The sequence below is a fragment of the Ambystoma mexicanum genome, chromosome 4p, assembly GCF_040938575.1.
Source record: "Ambystoma mexicanum isolate Mex_15411 chromosome 4p, UKY_AmexF1_1, whole genome shotgun sequence".
Classification (NCBI taxonomy): domain Eukaryota; kingdom Metazoa; phylum Chordata; class Amphibia; order Caudata; family Ambystomatidae; genus Ambystoma; species Ambystoma mexicanum.
The window spans coordinates 239,794,046-239,812,194 of NC_090927.1; positions in this window are offsets into that span (position 1 = coordinate 239,794,046).

The window sequence follows — 18,149 nt, forward strand, 5'->3', positions numbered from 1 at the left end:
GGGCATCTTAGTGACGTCAGAATCACCTTGCAACACGGTTATTTACCCTGTCAAGAAATCAAAGGGATGGTCTTGGCGTTTAATCCAAGAATTATGAGCATTAAACGATATAGTTGAAGCCGAGTTCCCTCTAGTCCCTAATCCATCCACAATACTATGCAACATACCCACTGAGGCAAAATACTTCACGGTGATCAATTTGAAAAACGTGTTTTTCTCAATTCCACTGCACCGTGACTCTCAGGACCTGACGTCATTCACTTTCAGACAGATGCATCTGAAAAGCACGAGGTTGCCACAGGGGTATTGCGAGCCCCTGTCTATTTTCAACAGAGTCCTGCAAATGGACCTAAGCAATATTGCAGTGGACAGTGTTGTTTTGCAGTACGTAGATGACATTCTGATCTGCAGCACCACTGAAGAGCAATGCAGGCGCGACTCTGTCCAGCTATTGACTATACTGGCTGAAAAGGGATACAAGGTTGATAAGGAAAAGTTGCAGTACTGTCAACAGGAGGTGTTGTACATAGGGCAACTAATCTCTCATGAGGGAAAAAAAGATAACCCCAGAAAGGGCTGACGCTATCATGAACACGTCCAAGCCACGCATGATAAAACAAATACAGAGCTTCTTAGGCCTGTGAAATTATGTCAGGGCATTGGTCTTTGACTACAGCTCGTATACCAAGCCCTTGCTTCAGGCTTTGAAGAAATCCCAAGCAACAAAAGGTGAAATTGAATGGACTGAGGCAATGGAGAAAGGGTTTGCAGAACTCAAGGGGGCAATTTGTAAGGCCCCAGTTCTCGGGATTCCTAATTATGCAGAGGAATTCTACCTGTTCTCACATACCGATGGCAAATTTATGACGGCAGTGCTCGCGCAGCGAACCTCGCTGGGGTACAAGCCCCTACCATATTACAGTGGGAGTCTGGATCCGGTCATGAAGGGCCACTTCCCATGCGAACAAAATCTAGCTGTTGCCGCTTTCGCTATCGAAAAGGCGTCATCCATCGTGATGGGGTGCTCCATGACATTGTATGTTGATCATTTGCTGTTCGCCATACTAGAGAAGCCAAAGGGCACACTGACATCTCAGAGAGCATCCGCCTATGAGGTGATTATCTCTAACCCATCGATCAAAATAGTTTGATGTAAAACTGTGAACCCAGCTACATTCATAGCTGAGCCAGTTGCAGAAGGAGAACATATACATTAGTGTGCGAATTATGAGGAATTCTATGATGAAATCCCTAGGGTAAAGGAAAATGCCCTGGCAGGTGGTGAAATCGTGTTCATTGACGGCTCTTTGAGAATCGACCAAGAAGACGGACAAAGGTATACAGGCGTGGCCGTGGTAAAACAGCTATCGAATGGAGAGTTTCGAGTACTTGTCAGTGCGTGAATACCCTCTCACTATTCTGCGTAAGCTGCAGAACTGCTGGCAATGATACTCGCCATTGAGAATCATGCAGACCAGGGAGTAACTGTGTACAGTGACATAGCCTATGTGACGACCACAGTACATGCAGGTCTAGCGTGCTGGAAAAGGAGGGGCTACGTCCGAGCAGACGGCACGCCAGTGCAGCACGCAGCCTTATTGGACAGGCTGATAAAAGCACTACAGCTCCCAGTGGGCATAGCAGTCGTGAAGTGCGCCGCTCATACCAAGGGGACGGATTTCGTGTCACGTGGAAATCATGAAGCAGACACGGAAGCCAAGCGCATGGCATCCAAGAATGAACCAATCATGGACGTGGAGGTGGCACGTACCCATGAGCGGATGATGGTAGCGCGAGCCACACCAGAAGCCTATAGCAATATGGGGCAGACTCAGCTAATGGAGCTCCAGGGGGAGGCACCTCAGGAGGAGAAAAATTTGAGGAAGCGTCAAAGGTGTTCTTTAAACCCTTCTATGGAGGCAAGACAGCACTGGTAAACCAGTAATGCCTGTCGCCTTTCTAAAAGTAGCATTAGAGCAACTGCACTACCCTATTCACATGTCAAAAGAAAACCTGGCTGCAATGCTCGCAGAAGACTGGTTCACACCGAATTTAGCGGAGCATGTTGCATTTTTTATGGTGAACTGCATAATCTGCCAGCAATTCACTGCTGGGCACACATTAAAAGTAGTGAGAGGGATCATCCCCAGACCGAATGGGCCATTCCAGCACTTGCATATCGACTACGTCGACATGATTCAAGTGTGCAAAGGGTACAGGTATTTAATTGTGGTGGTGTGTCCATTCTCTAGATGGATAGAAGCAGGTCCCTGTACACACCCAGACGCTACCTGTGCTGCCAAGTTCCTAGTGAGGGAAGTGTTCCCTAGATGGGGAGTGTGCAAAGTAATGAGATCAGATGATGGGGCTCACTTTGTAAATTCAGTTTTCGAACAGATTAGCTTGTTGCTTGGTCTAAAGCACAAGTTCTCATCGGCGTATCATCCTGAGGGGAATGGGATTTGTGAACGGATCAACGGCTTGCTTAAGGAGAGGATAGCCAAGTTGAAGCTCACATTAAGGAAGGGATGGCTGCACTGTCTACCATTGGCATTGTATGCACTTCGGAACCAACCCGGCTCCGACCATCATCTCATGCCGCACAAGATAGTTACAGGCAGAAGGATGAGGACCCCCCTTACTCCCCGAGACCCAGATGTGATGCCCAGCCGACTAGGGAGGTTCTGGGAACAGAGATGCAGGACTACCTAAGCTGTATAACATCCAGTGCCTCTGTCATTACAGGCCAGCTGCAGCGACGGCGAAAAGGGGACGGCGCAGCACCAAACACAGCATGAAGTGCTGAAGCAGACAACGAGCAAGGTGTACATGCGCCCCTCATCTTCCCTGGTGACAGCGTGCTTGTAAAGAACTTTACCAGGAAGAGGTGGGACGAGCCAAGATTTAATGGCCCTTTCATCGTAGAGGACTGCACCCCCTCCGCCGTCAAGCTCCAGGGCAGAAGGGCATGGATCTTCATAAATGACATTAAACCGTATGTAGGGGAGAGCCCCCCTGCTGCATCCAACTATGAAGAAACCACAGACGTCGGGGAAGAACCTCAGCACGTGCAGACAAGATCCATGGCGAGGAAGAAGGACGCATGAGCAAGAAAACAGAGACAAAGAACCCGGATGCAAGTTGTGACATAAAACTGGACAGGTTCCCCAAGCAAAGGGGGATAAGGACATAACGAACACTCTGTACATCCCAGTTGCAGGGTAAAGAGAAGCACATCCAAAGCCACAACAGCATTGATAAAATGAACTTGTGAAAGCACGTCATGCCCAAGTAGTACAAAGAATCAAGACTCTGATAGACTGCAAATAAGACATTGCCTGAGAGTGTAACACAGTATCCTGAAGCAATCTGTATCGAGACTTTGTTCACAGAATTTACGGTACATTCCTACAGAAGTCTCAAGTGCGATGTGCTAACCTATGTTGTCATACCCATCACTCATAGGGAGAGGAGCCAGTGTCACAGACTTTATTCAAGATCCAGCTAACAACAAAGTAATCAGGCGGCTGCTGACCGTCATCGCAGAGGTCTTCGCTGAGTTACCAGAGCATACTAAGAAGGACACAAATGCTTGCACCGCCAATAGACATTGATGAACTCACTTTTAATTTGATCTTCCAAATAATCGAGAAATGCCTAGGGCTCGTCGGGAGAACAACTGATACACGCACTTATATCAGAGATCCAAGAAACCTAGCTCAACTGAGTCAGCTGTGGACTAAATTAAATCGTTTGGTGGCAATCCACGCAACGGAAAGGTGCAAAGACTGTGCAAATCAAAAGAAAAGCTTGTGATCAGGACACAGCCAAACAGGGCAAATGTCCCTATCACCCGAGGACACCCGGCTGGCACAGAACATCCTGTTTAGATTAGTCACGGACTATCCAGAAATGGTAGGAAGGCCTGCAGATGTTGACGTCATCACCTTCCTTAGAGATCCGGCCAACGCCCCACACATGGGCACACTTCTCCATGGTATAATGCTCCAAGTGGAGCTGTCCAACTTCTAGCGAGAATTCCTAAGGAGATTCCAGTGAGACTTTCCGCCGGAGACAAATCAAGGAGACAAAGACACAGTTCTTCATTCTTCCGCCGAGGACAGATCGAGAAGAGCAGAAACGGGGATTACAACATCTTGTTCCTAGTTTATTTTTATTTTTTCTTCTATTTTTCTTATTATCCTTTTTGTCATCCTTCCGCCGTGGAGCAGATCGAGGAGAGAGACACTGTTCTTCAACTTGTCGCCGAGAGACCGAGCGAATGGAGCGGACACAAGAACTTTGCCATCTTATTTGAATTTTTCTTCATTTTTCTAATTTTTTCCTATTTTGCATATATTCACTTTTATTTTTATTTTGTTTTTATTTTTACAACATTCTACTTTGCGTGATTATTAGCAGTTCCATCTTTTCATTCTTTTGCATTGAGCAAGTTCCAGCATGTCCTCAGGACCAAAGCAAATTCGAGGAGAGCACTGGGACCCCACCTAGTATAGATATGCATAATGAATGTGATGTACCAAAGTTGCTAGCCTAACCCTTTTCCATAGTCTAGCACAGGAACTGTACTGAGTACCCAGAGACTACCGTCGTCACTCACATGAGGGGGGACATTTGGAGAAGCACTCGTCACTTTAATAGTAATGAACTCTCGAACTACGAGAGCAAGAGAAGGAATAAATAACTGACTATGAACTCATTCGAAATGGGGGCCCAGAACAGTAACTTGGTTTTACCCCCAACAGAAGGGCGCCCCCACTACCCTGGAAGAAAATGCTGCAAATTGTCGTTCCAAACGATTATGTGTATCTGTATAGGTATTATTATTGTTTTTCTGTCATTAACAATCAGAACTGCTTTCTTTATTGGTGCAGGAAGTGTCCCAATCTCAGTGCACCCACCAGATAATGAACATCTGGGGCCTACGAAAGCACCCAGACCCTATATAGTCATTCCAGTCCCGAGAAAACCTGATGATAAAAATAATGAACTAAATTTAAATGTAATGAGCAATGATTTACACACATTTGAGGTAACAAATTAAGAGAAAAGCTGGAGACAGGGTCAGCACGGAATGAATGAAAATGCTGCACTGACCACTGAACGCACCCACACACAGGATGTACACAGACAATGTTACGCCTCGGCAGGCAAGGAGGATGATTATTGCCCTTCGGAAGGGCATGCGTCACATTGCAAATCCATTCTACGCCCACTGGCAACTGCCCTGGAAAATAGTGGCTTCGGCTCACTCCGCAGCGCCCTGCGGCAAGTTGGACTACGATTCCCAGCCTTCCGCCTCCCGCTCTCAGCAGATGGGCGATGAAGCGTGAACCTCGGTTTCGTCCGGTTCCGCCTTTCTCCTTCCCGATTTAAACCTCACAACCGGGAAAGACGCTGCTTCTGATTAAAGTTGCATACCGGTGTTTAGAAGTTCCGTCTTCGATCCTACTATTCTTACCTGTGTACCAGACCTGTTTTCTCCTTCACGGACTGCCTTTGCCTGCCGCTTTTGGAAAACTACTTACCTGTGTACCAGACCTGTTTTCTCCTTCACGGACTGCCTTTGCCTGCCGCTTTTGGAAAACTACTTACCTGTGTACCAGACCTATTTTCTCCTTCACGGACTGCCTTTGCCTGCCACCGAAACCATCACCTACAATTCTCCAATTCAATTGTGTCTCTTATGGTTGTTGTTCCCATCATCTCCACAATCAGACTTCCGTTGGACATTCTTCAGTAGTGCACAGGGACGCCTTGCAGATAGTGCACCCACTCGACTCTAGCACGGCCCTCGTTCCGCCCGGGTTTAGTTCCCTAACTAACCTACCCATTTCTTATTTTGCACTTCCGTTTTTGAACTCTTTGGGACAACGCAGACTGAACAGCACAGCCGTGGTAAGGGTTTTCTAATTTTATGATTCCATACCTCGTAGCTAATCGACCACTATCATTAGTATAGGTTACATTCTCCTTTCTTACTTATAGGTGGTTCCGGTTGCCTTTAAACAAGGGGAGGATAGCATAGCTCAGGTACTACTAGAAAGAAGTATCAAGGGAAAGGATTCTTCTTACAGTTCCAATTGCTCACCTCTTGTTTTTTCCTTTACAGCTGGGTTCTTGGCGGCGTGTCCTCCCCGCCCTTTTGAGCGATCAGTCCATCTGCCTGGTCCTACCCAGCAGAGGGTCATATCGTTAAAAAGGTCTTGTGCCCTCACAGAGAGGAGGCTAGGTTGGAGGCCCCAACCTAGCTCTTCAATCAATAGTGCAGTCCTGTGTCTTCCGGCCACCGATTGGTTTACTTCCCGTCCGGTGAGTAACAAAATCAGAAGCCATGGAAGAAGCGGATCCGTTGGCCACTCTAGTTCATTTGGTATCCGAACTACGGGCAGACATGTCTGCCGCACATGATGCCTTACACCAACGGATTGACAACATAAGGCCCTTTCCTGCACCCCAGACACTGGGAATTGATCCGTCCGGTGCTACTGCCTCAGGTTCTGGAGCCCATTCAGCCTCCGCCTCTGGGTTTACCTCGGGCCCCGTTCTGATGGCCACCCAATTCCCATTGGCTCCTCCGGAACGCTTTACGGGTGACCCAAAGCAGTACCGGACATTTATCAATCAATGCAAATTGCATTTTCTTTGCCGCCCTTCGGCCTTTCCCAATCCCACCACGAAGGCGGCCTTTATCCTTTCGCACCTCGGAGGGACGGCGGCAGCTTGGGCTAATCCCTTGCTTGAATCCAATAGCTATGTTTTGTATGACTGTGATGCTCTTATTACAGCCATGAATAGGGTATTCGATACCCAGTACAAGTCACAAGCCACGGATCTAGAATTCTTAAATTTACGTGAGGGTACGTCTTCCTTGTTTACATACCTCACTAGGTTCAATCAGTTGGCAGCCGAGACGGATTGGCCGGAAGAAAAGAAATCTGTGGTATTCTACAAAGGATTGTCTGAGGAGTTAAAAGACATCCTTGCTACTGTGCCGGTGATTCCTACTACATTCGGGGAGTTACTTGATTTGGTACTACAAATAGATGCTAGAAGATCTGAACGGAAGGGAGAACGGAAAAATATGACTCCAGTTCCCCTTCCCCTTGATTCTGTTAATCCTCCTTCCTCTGCTTCTTCTGAGCTTATGCAGATAGGGGCGGTACGTGGTCCGTTGTCCCCTGCACAACGTGAACACCGTCGATCCAACAATTTATGCATGTACTGTGGTTCGTCTGAGCACCACCTCAAGGATTGTCCAAAAAGACCTGTTAAGAAGGCGGGAAACGCCAGAACCCGGCGATAGCAGGAGTCCCTATGCCGGGGGTATTATCTTTGGACTCGAATATGGCAGTTACCGTACCTGTTAGTCTGCCAGTGGTATTTACCACTTCAAATGACTGTTCTTTCTCTTCTCAGGCTATAATTGATTCCGGTGCTACTGGGAATTATATGGATTATGATTATGCCCTGAGCAATAACGTTCCTGTGGTTTCTAAACCACAACCTGAAGCCGTACATGTGGTAGGCGGCTCTTCTCTGGTCTCGGGTCTGGTTACTCAATGTACGTCCCTCGTCCGTATGCAGACGGACGATGGACATACCGAAACACTCACATTCGACCTAATTAAGGCCCCCCAGCTTCGTGTAATTTTGGGCATTCCGTGGTTACAACATCACAATCCTGACATTGACTGGGCCAGGAAGGTGGTACAGTTTCCTTCCTCTGTCTGTAACGAAAGCTGTTTTCAGACTAGTAGCATTTCCGGCACTTCCTGTCAAGCCCTGGTGGCCTCAATGGCCTTGATAGGTGCCATTACCAATGCCCTTGAGCCTGGCATCCCTGTGGAATACGCTTCTTTTCGGGACGTCTTCGATAAAGGTGGAGCAGAACAGTTGCCCCCACATAGGCCGTATGATTGTCCTATCGAGCTGGTACCGGGGGCTAAAATACCTGCCAGCAGGGTTTATTCGCTCACACTGCCAGAAGACAAAGTGCTAAAAGAGTATATTGACAAGGCATTGGCTACAGGGTTCATCAGACCATCGAGATCACCGGCAGCGTCTCCACTGTTTTTTGTTCCTAAAAAAGAGGGTGACCTTCGCCCTTGTATTGATTATAGGGCATTAAACGCCATCACAGTCAAGAACCAGTACCCTCTTCCCCTGATCTCTGTACTCTTGGATCAACTGGGTTCCTCTGTGATCTTTACCAAACTTGATCTGCGGGGTGCTTACAACCTAGTTCGCATAAGAGAAGGGGACGAGTGGAAAACCGCCTTCAAGACCCGGTATGGGTTATTTGAATACCTAGTGATGCCCTTCGGGTTGTGCAACGCCCCGGCCACCTTTCAGGCCTTCATGAATGATGTTTTTCACGATTGTCTGGACCAGTTTGTTGTGGTCTATCTAGATGATATACTGATTTACTCCTCATCCAAGAGTGAACACACCCGACATGTGAGATTCGTCTTACAAAGGCTGAGAGAGAACCATCTCTTCGTCAAAGCCGAGAAGTGTATCTTCAATTCATCGGAGGTTGAGTTTCTAGGTTATGACCTTACCAACCGGGGTATCCGGATGAGCCAGTCCAAGGTTAAGGCAGTTTTGGAATGGCCTGTCCCTGCTACAACCAAAGCCCTACAGTCATTCCTGGGGTTCTCGAACTTTTACAGGCGCTTTATCTTTTCATTGTCTACCATCTCAGCTCCTTTGACGGCTTTAACTAGCTCAAAAAAGCCATACCGATGGACACCAGAAGCGCAATCCGCCTTCGAGGCCTTAAAAGCGGCTTTTTCTTCATCGCCAGTGCTGCAAAATCCCGATCTGCTCCTGCCATTTTTTGTGGAAGCTGATGCTTCTGGGATGGCCATTGGGGCTATTCTGTCGCAACCCTGTCAGGATTCGGGTGAGATCCATCCGGTGGCGTTCTTTTCGAGGAAACTGACACCATACGAACGCAACTATCCTATCACGGAAAGAGAATTGCTGGCAGTCAAGGACGCTTTCTCCGAATGGCGACATCATCTATTGGGGGCCCGTCATCCGGTTACTGTCTTCTCTGACCATCGGAGTCTATTGGCATTCAAATCAATGAAGTGTCTCACTGCCCGGCAGGCCCGTTGGCACCTCTTCTTTTCCCAGTTCAATTTCACCATCACGTATAGGCCAGCCCGTCTCAACGTTTGTGCCGACGCCTTGTCTCGCCTGCCCTCTCACTCGGAGCAAAGCAAACCCGAATGCCCTCTTCTGCTGCCTTCTAGGGTCGTATGTGCGTGTACTCCACGTCCTTTGCTCCGTTCTTTAATCTCGGACTGGGTGAATACACATAAAGAGGAATGTGTAGTCCTAAACCTTGATGTGGTACGAGGACTTCCTTATATTCAGGGCCGCCTGTTTGTGCCCCCGGGGAAAGCACGTCTCCAAGCCCTTGCTTTATCCCATGACTCCTTGATAGCGGCTCATCCAGGCCAAAAGAAGACTCTGGACTTGCTTCGGCGTTGGGCCTGGTGGCCGTCTATGTCACAGGAGGTGGTTCGCTATCTGGCCTCCTGTTCTGTGTGTGCTCAATGTAAGGTCTCCCGGTCTAAACCTATGGGTTTGTTACAGTCACTCCCGGTTCCTCACAAACCATGGTACATGGTCTCTATGGATTTCATCGTGGACCTGCCACCGGTGGACGGTTTTGATACCATCTGGGTGGTAATTGATTATTTCACAAAAATGGCGCTCTTCGTTCCTTGTGTGGGTTTGCTCTCTGCTCCGACTTTGGCCTCATTGTTCCTTAGGAACGTATTTCGTTTCTTTGGTCTGCCCTCTATTGTGGTTTCGGATCGCGGACCGCAGTTTACATCACGTTTCTGGAGGGCTCTGACGGCATCTCTGGGCATTGATGAAAGGTTCAGCTCTGCCTTCCATCCACAAACTGATGGGCAGACTGAACGGCTCAACGCTACTCTCGAGCAATACCTGCGCTGCCTCACACTTCGTTTCCAGTCATCTTGGTTGGCGTTGTTACCACCTGCTGAATTCGCTTATAACAATTCTCTGCATGCCGCTTCTGGTGTATCTCCCTTTTTTGCACTATACGGACACCATCCATGGTCCTTGCTCCTGGATTCTGATCTTCCAATTGACAATCCAGCGGCTCATGCGTGTGTTCGGGACCTCAAGTCCATTCATGAGGTCGTTCGTCAACACCTGCTGCATGCTCAGGCCAAGGCTAAGAAATTCGCTGACAAGCATCGGGCACCGGCACCCGACTACCGTGTAGGTATGAAGGTTTGGCTGTCATCAAGCAACCTGAGAATGCCTGGAAAACGGATGCTCTTACCCAAGTTCGTGGGACCCTTTCCTGTCACTAAGGTTTTGAATCCAGTTGCTGTACGTCTTTCATTGCCCTCGTCCTGGAAACAGCATCCTGTGTTTCATGTCAGCTTGCTGAAGCCTTGTCCGGCCAACATGCGATTGGCGATACGCCCGACCCCGGTGCGGGTGGATGGCAATGATGAGTACGAGGTGGCCGATATCCTGGATTTCCGACTTCGGAGGGGTCGTCCTTTTTACCTGGTTGACTGGAAAGGTTTTGGCCCTGAGGATAGATCTTGGGAGCCTTTATCTAATATTCATGCTCTGGCCCTGCTTCGCCGCTTTCATGCCCGTAGGGGGGTGGTGCCGCCTTTGGGGGTGGATGCTGTTACGCCTCGGCAGGAACGGAGGAGGATTATTGCCCTTCGGAAGGGCATGCGTCACATTGCAAATCCATTCTACGCCCACTGGCAACTGCCCTGGAAAATAGTGGCTTCGGCTCACTCCGCAGCGCCCTGCGGCAAGTTGGACTGCGATTCCCAGCCTTCCGCCTCCCGCTCTCAGCAGATGGGCGATGAAGCGTGAACCTCGGTTTCGTCCGGTTCCGCCTTTCTCCTTCCCGATTTAAACCTCACAACCGGGAAAGACGCTGCTTCTGATTAAAGTTGCATCCCGGTGTTTAGAAGTTCCGTCTTCGATCCTACTATTCTTACCTGTGTACCAGACCTGTTTTCTCCTTCACGGACTGCCTTTGCCTGCCGCTTTTGGAAAACTACTTACCTGTGTACCAGACCTGTTTTCTCCTTCACGGACTGCCTTTGCCTGCCGCTTTTGGAAAACTACTTACCTGTGTACCAGACCTATTTTCTACTTCACAGACTGCCTTTGCCTGCAACCGAAACCATCACCTACAATTCTCCAATTCAATTGTGTCTATTATGGTTGTTGTTCCCATCATCTCCACAATCAGACTTCCGTTGGACATTCTTCAGTAGTGCACAGGGACGCCTTGCAGATAGTGCACCCACTCGACTCTAGCGCGGCCCTCGTTCCGCCCGGGTTTAGTTCCCTAACTAACCTACCCATTTCTTATTTTGCACTTCCGTTTTTGAACTCTTTGGGACAACTCAGACTGAACAGCACAGCCGTGGTAAGGGTTTTCTAATTTTATGATTCCATACCTCGTAGCTAATCGACCACTATCATTAGTATAGGTTACATTCTCCTTTCTTACTCATAGGTGGTTCCGGTTGCCTTTAAACAAGGGGAGGGCATAGCTCAGGTACTACTAGAAAGAAGTATCAAGGGAAAGGATTCTTCTTACAGTTCCAATTGCTCACCTCTTGTTTTTTCCTTTACAGCTGGGTTCTTGGCGGCGTGTCCTCCCCGCCCTTTTGAGCGATCAGTCCATCTGCCTGGTCCTACCCAGCAGAGGGTCATATCGTTAAAAAGGTCTTGTGCCCTCACAGAGAGGAGGCTAGGTTGGAGGCCCCGACCTAGCTCTTCAATCAATAGTGCAGTCCTGTGTCTTCCGGCCACCGATTGGTTTACTTCCCGTCCGGTGAGTAACAGACAAGGACAAGTGTCAATGGCTACACGGCCTCCAACGAAGGCAGCAGAGAAGGGGAGACTGCCTGCTGAACAATCAGATCAGTTCCAAAAAACAGTGGAAGTACCCATGAGGAGCCAAGTGAAACATTAGAGAGAGCGGGCACAGCAAAATCCATCAAAAGAACAGAAGTGGTCACAAAGGAATTCACAGAGAAAACACAAATGCTGATAGACTATTTGTTCCCTTTCATAGTCAGAGCAAAGAAACTGCACGAGGAGCTGAAAGGCAGGACTATAGAGACTAAAACAGCAAGCACACCTGCTCCAATGCAAGGAACAAGCCTCAGGCCTACAACACGACCACGCGTGGGGAGGCTGGGGAGCCAATGGCGGTTAGAGGAAGTCTGCCACAAAATACAAAAGGGAAGGAAAGGAAACACAAAACCTTCTCCTACCACAGCGATGTAGTCGAGGCAGCCTGCTCCACTGAGACACCCAGAGAGGAAAAGCAGCACAGACGCATTTAGAGACATAGTCATAGCAAACTACAGAAGAACGCTGAGAATCAAGAGAAGCCCGCATGAAGATAACAATGAAGTTAACGATTACCTGGACAGCACAGCCCATCTCGGAAACAACATATGGTACCAGCACATGAAGGAAGTACATATGGTACCAGCACATGAAGGAAGTAGGACGAAGTGAGTCGGAAAGAGAATGCTTTGTCTGTGCTCTACTACCATACAGCATGGGAAAATCCAAGATCTTTGTAGCTGTAGCAATTGATGTCCCTACAGCACACTGTATGTCACATGTAGCAATGTGCAACACCAGAGGACAATTTATGGGAAAAGACGCCTCGTTGATATGGGCCAACGAAAAGGATTACCCGGATGATGATGGCTATGTCCAGGACATTAAAACAGGAAACCGAGCGCACACCAGAAATCATGTGATCAGGTATGAGAACCCTGGCATCAAAGGATCAGGGATAAGATGGGAAGTTAACCCGAGACTGAACGTTCAAGTAAAGACTGCAGAAAAGGCTCACATCTGGAAGAACAGAGGCCAAATGCAGATCTGGGGGTCAGTGGTCTCCCCAGATGGATGGGAGGACAGAGTAGTAATCTGCCGAGCATGGATGGTCTTTGGAGCCTGCAAAGAAGCAATAGAGAATTTGCAGAGGTTATGAAAAACCTCTGTGGCCAAGGTTGGTAAAACTGCTAACATCGGTCGAAGATAGAGGAGAACCCCTGCAAATAGTACCACTGGAAAGCTTAAAACTATGCTTCAGAAGTAATGGCACAAGGAAGATGGGAGAGAATGTATACTGCAGAAGAATCTTTGAAGCCCCAGGAATAACACAAGGTACCGCAGTTATCATGGACCATTACTGGGCGTGTGGATCCAAGGCATACATAAGGCTGCCGAAAAACTGGGGAGGCGTATGCACACTAGTGAACATCCACATTCCCGCGCTAGTGATCCCTAAGAATGACCTGAAGTTGGACAGTTTCCCGAAAGAAGATGCTCATCAAAGAAGGAGATCTGTGGAACTGGTATCCAGGATGAAGAGGGAAAATTACTTTTCTCCCAAATCAGAAGAGGCATTCCATGCAATCCCGTACGAACACGGGCTGTTCAGCCTCACCTCAACAGTATTCACAACACTACTCCTGCCTCACATCCAAGTTGGAGTGAATGCTAAATGGTTGCAGATAACCAGATGGGAGTTATTGCAGACCATCAATACCACTATAAAATGATTCAACGCGATCAAAGAAGAGCTGAGAGCAATCAGACTGATGACGTTCCAAAACAGATATGTGCTTGACATGATTACTGCAATGGATGGAGGTGTTTGTGCCAAAAACGGAGAATCATGTTGTCCATTTGTACCATCACACGATGAAGAAAACGGAACCCTAACAGAGGCCATAAGCATGTTGACAAACCAGAAAAACCAGATAATCGATGAAAGTGATGAAGTGGACGATGACAGCTGGTTTGGAGACCTATTCTCGTGGGTCCCACAATGGATGGCAGATATATTCAAGTTTCTGGGAGCTCTATTAGCAATGGTATTGCTAGTATTCTGTGTTATCAAGGTAATCATTACACAGTGCCAGAAAACTGCAAAGAAAGCCATAGGGATGCAAATAATGGTTGATGTCGAGCCAGGGTGAAAGCCCAGAGACCTGACTGATGAAGAAATAAGAGACTTTGTGAAAGCCAGCAAATTTTCGCCAGAAGGAACAAGGTTCACATACCCTAAGAAACGAAGAACGTATGAAGGAAAATGGATCTACTGCAGCCCAAATGGACAATAACAGCTAATGACATGGAACAAATACGAACATGTGAAAACAGCAGTGGAGTTTGAAGGGAGTGATAAAAATATGGACTCCAAGGGCTCACACATTCACACCATCATGTACAAACCCTGAAGATGATGAACTTGACACTGAAGAATCAAAAGAAATAAATGCAAAGGAGGTTGCAGAAGTGGTCGATGAACCGACCAGAGGGGGGAGTGTAGAGGAGGTCCCAGACATGGCCTGCACCCCTTCCCCTCATTTCGAGGTATCAGGAGCGTACTCGCCAAGGTATGTGACGTATGAAGAGCAAATGAACCTACAAAGAGCTGCACTGGGACTCTGCCCAGTAGACATCAGAAGATTCATACCTGTTGAAGCACCCATAACCAGACAACCTTGGGCAGCACGCTACCCTATCAGACAGCCATACCAGCTGCTGATACAAAATGAGGAGTACCTACATACGGTCCACAAAGAGACCCTAAAAGCCTTAATGGAAGGCCAGTGGAAATGACACAAGGGCCTGAACAGACTCATGAATGAACAAAAGCGGCTATCGAAGACAAGCACGCCAGTGTGAGTAACTAGGAAAATAAATGTAATGGACACAGAGAAGAGACAATGTTAAAACGTAAGGAAACGGTGCTATGAGACAAGATGGAAGCAACCAACCTGTTAAACGTCTGTAAATAGGCTTGAAACGCAAGATGCTAAGAAATCGATGCTGCTTGCAATGCTTAGTAGAAGATAGAGCTGCAAGTGCCAACCATATATCTACCTCAATAAGGCACATTATACAAGTGTGACTCCATTTTGTAAAAGCAGAAATGTACCCAGGTGGCCAGAGGCCTGACAGGCCAAGTTTCGTAACCCAGCCAAAGGCAAGAGAAGGAGTGGAATCGAAACTCAACAAAGAGCAGCTCATGCCTAGGAAATCGAGGTCAACCAGAGAAAGGGTGGAGAGCGTCAGCTAACAAGACTCAAACTTCAGAGCATACCAGCCTGCCTTATGAAGGTCAAGATAAGGGGGCCCATGCAGGTGGCGAGGCTGAAACAGAATTAAATGTACTAAAAGCTGGAAACTGAAGCAGATTCATGGTGAACTAACACGTGACCAGCCAGGCGCGAAGAAGTACCACCGCCTGATGTCACCCAGGACCCGAGGATGCCATAACTTTTCCCGATAAGAGACTACAGTTTCGAGGCCATCCTTAGCTAACTAATTGACACATCGACCTAAAACACTGATTGATGGAAGGGAGGCAGGGTGAAACTTGGGACACCAGGCACGGGGGTGTCCATTCTGCATGCTGCTAATTAAAACAGGGATTTATGTCTAGGGGTGTAACCTACCCAATCACAATGGACAAGTTATCTGGAGTCCTATAGATAGTAGAACCAATAAGACGTCGTAGTTGTAGTGACGTCTATCACGCATGATGTAGAGGGATGGGCGTAGACGCCCACCCGATAAGAGTTATCCAATCCGCATGCCCTATTATCATACACAGATATAACACCTATCCTTAAGTTACCTTTCCTAACCAATTATATTGCATGATGATTTTTTAGATTATTAGATGTCAGTGATGACGAGTTTTGCCTATATCATTGACTGTTCAACTAAAATTCGAGGAAGTCGGAGCGAGACAGGTGATCGTAATGCTGCTGATTTCTATTTGCTTCTCTCTTTGATGTACTTGTCATTAAACGGACTTCCCTTTGCCAACCTACTGAGTCCTCATTATTGAGTAGTGTTGGAGTAAGTGAATCCTGCACCCCCTGTCCTCACATGGTGAAACTATCTTGTCTAGTTCTAGAGGGTGAGCGCTGACCTATGGGCCCGTCAGTGAATTCCTCTCCTCTTGAACAGCTGTTTTTGACTCCCTCCTACCTGATGGCTTCAAGATAATTTTCAAGCTGCAACCTCATTAGGCTGGTGGTGGGGTTGCCTTGATCTTCCATGAGTAGGTTCCTTCTTCCATCTTACCCACCCACCTCTACTCTTCTTTTAAGAGCCTGGTATGCATGTTGGTCAGCTGTCCCTCCTCCACCCTGACCATTGCTACCATTGCTACCATTTACCAGCCTCCATATCCTACCTCCCTGTTCCTTTTCTGAATGGGCTGACTTCTGTCCTCCTTACTCTCAGCCTCTTCCAATCTGCTCCTTTCTGGTGATTTCAATATCCAATTAGAATCTCCTGTCACAGTTCCACTCTGTTCACTGACCTCTGAACCTCTCTGTCCCTCTCCATTCTCCCTTCTGGTCCAACCCACTCTGCTGAATACACTGTAGACACCTTTATCCACTCTGCCCTCCCTCTCTCTTGGTCAAACCACTCACTTCTCTCCTCCCACCAGGGTCCTTTTGGCCCACTGACCGCACCCCCTAGAGCTCTGCCAACCTCATTCATGAACATCCACCCGATGAAACGAGTGTCAGCTGCTGCATTCAATTCCACCTTTATCCTTCCTCGCCCTGCTAGCTCAGACTCTACCATTGACAGTGCTCTCAGCAACCTCCACCTGTCCATCACCAACACTCTTGACATTCTTGCACCAGTCATGAGGATCCGCCTGGGCAGCAAGACTTATCCTTGGCCTCAAGCCCAGGGACAGCATTTCTCCTGCCCTAAAAAGTCTTCGCTCGCTTCATAGATTAAATGTAAATCCCTCTGCATCATCCACAAGGTTGTCTGGGGACCACTCTATCTGCAACTCTTACTTACTAAATATTCTCCCTCGAGACCTCTATGCTCCTCTGGCACCAACTCTCTGTGTGTAAAGCATTTCACTATCAGAGGGCAGGAGGTTGATAGCTTTCCTCATCTTGCTCCCTTCTATGGAACAGCCTCCCCCTCCCTGTGCACCTTGAGCTGGATTTTCTTGATTTCCAGAATCTCCTCAAGACATTCCTCTTTACTTCCTCCTGCCCCATTCTCTTCCCAGCTAATTTCACAGTTGCTTGATTGTTGTACAGGGCCTGTATGCATCCTCAGGGCCCTGACCTCTCACACTGAATCACCCCTAGCTTCTGTCTCTCCTCAGCACGGGCACTCCAGCACCTACCCCACTACCCCCTCCCTTCTGCACATGCACATTCTGAATGCTCACAAGGCATAGTAGGTTTGTACTTCCCTCCACTGTGTTTAATATTTTGATGTATTTACTGTTTCTCATTCCCATGCCCCCTCCCTGTTGCCCTGTGGGCGCTTTAGCACAGAATGTATTTGCTGTATAAGTGCCTAACAAGCAAACAATAAATAAATAAAATAAATGCATACAATAAATTCCCTCCATCTCCCTCTGTCACCTCTCCATCTCCTCCAGCCTCTGCAGCACAGTGTTGCTAGGTGGTGTGTTTCCCGGATAGGAGTGGAAATGTGCATTGACTCTGGTCTGTGGGAAGGGGTGCCATAGGATGGCGTTGATGTTTGCCTCAGGTGTCTGGGCATACTGGCAGCAGTGACGGCTCTCAGGGGTTTGTGTGCCTTCTGCAGGCGGTGACACTGGGCTGATGTCCCCCGGTGTTCGCAACTAGAGGTGTGACCTCATTGTCTGTTCTAGCAGCTGCAGGAGTGGATGCAGTGGGCTGCAGTGGGCCTTAAAGTGCTTCTGGTGGACTGTGGTGTTGCCATGGGCTTGGCCTTGCAGGACTGATGGTGGGCCATCTGCTTAGGTGTGGACTGTCTGCACCCTTGTGGGGTGGTGGTGGCGGCTTACCTTGATGGCCTGGATGAGCCACTCCCTGATGGGCCTGCCCCCTTGTCCTCCTCCAGTGCCTATGATGATGCATGATTGCCTGTAGGGGACATAGGAAAATGTGTCAGGTATGGTTTTACCGCATGTGTTGGCATGCAAGACACATTTGCTATGGTACAGAGTGGGACCCCACACATTTGGGCATATGGGCATGGTTGGTCACAGGAGATTGCATGTGGGTACCGCA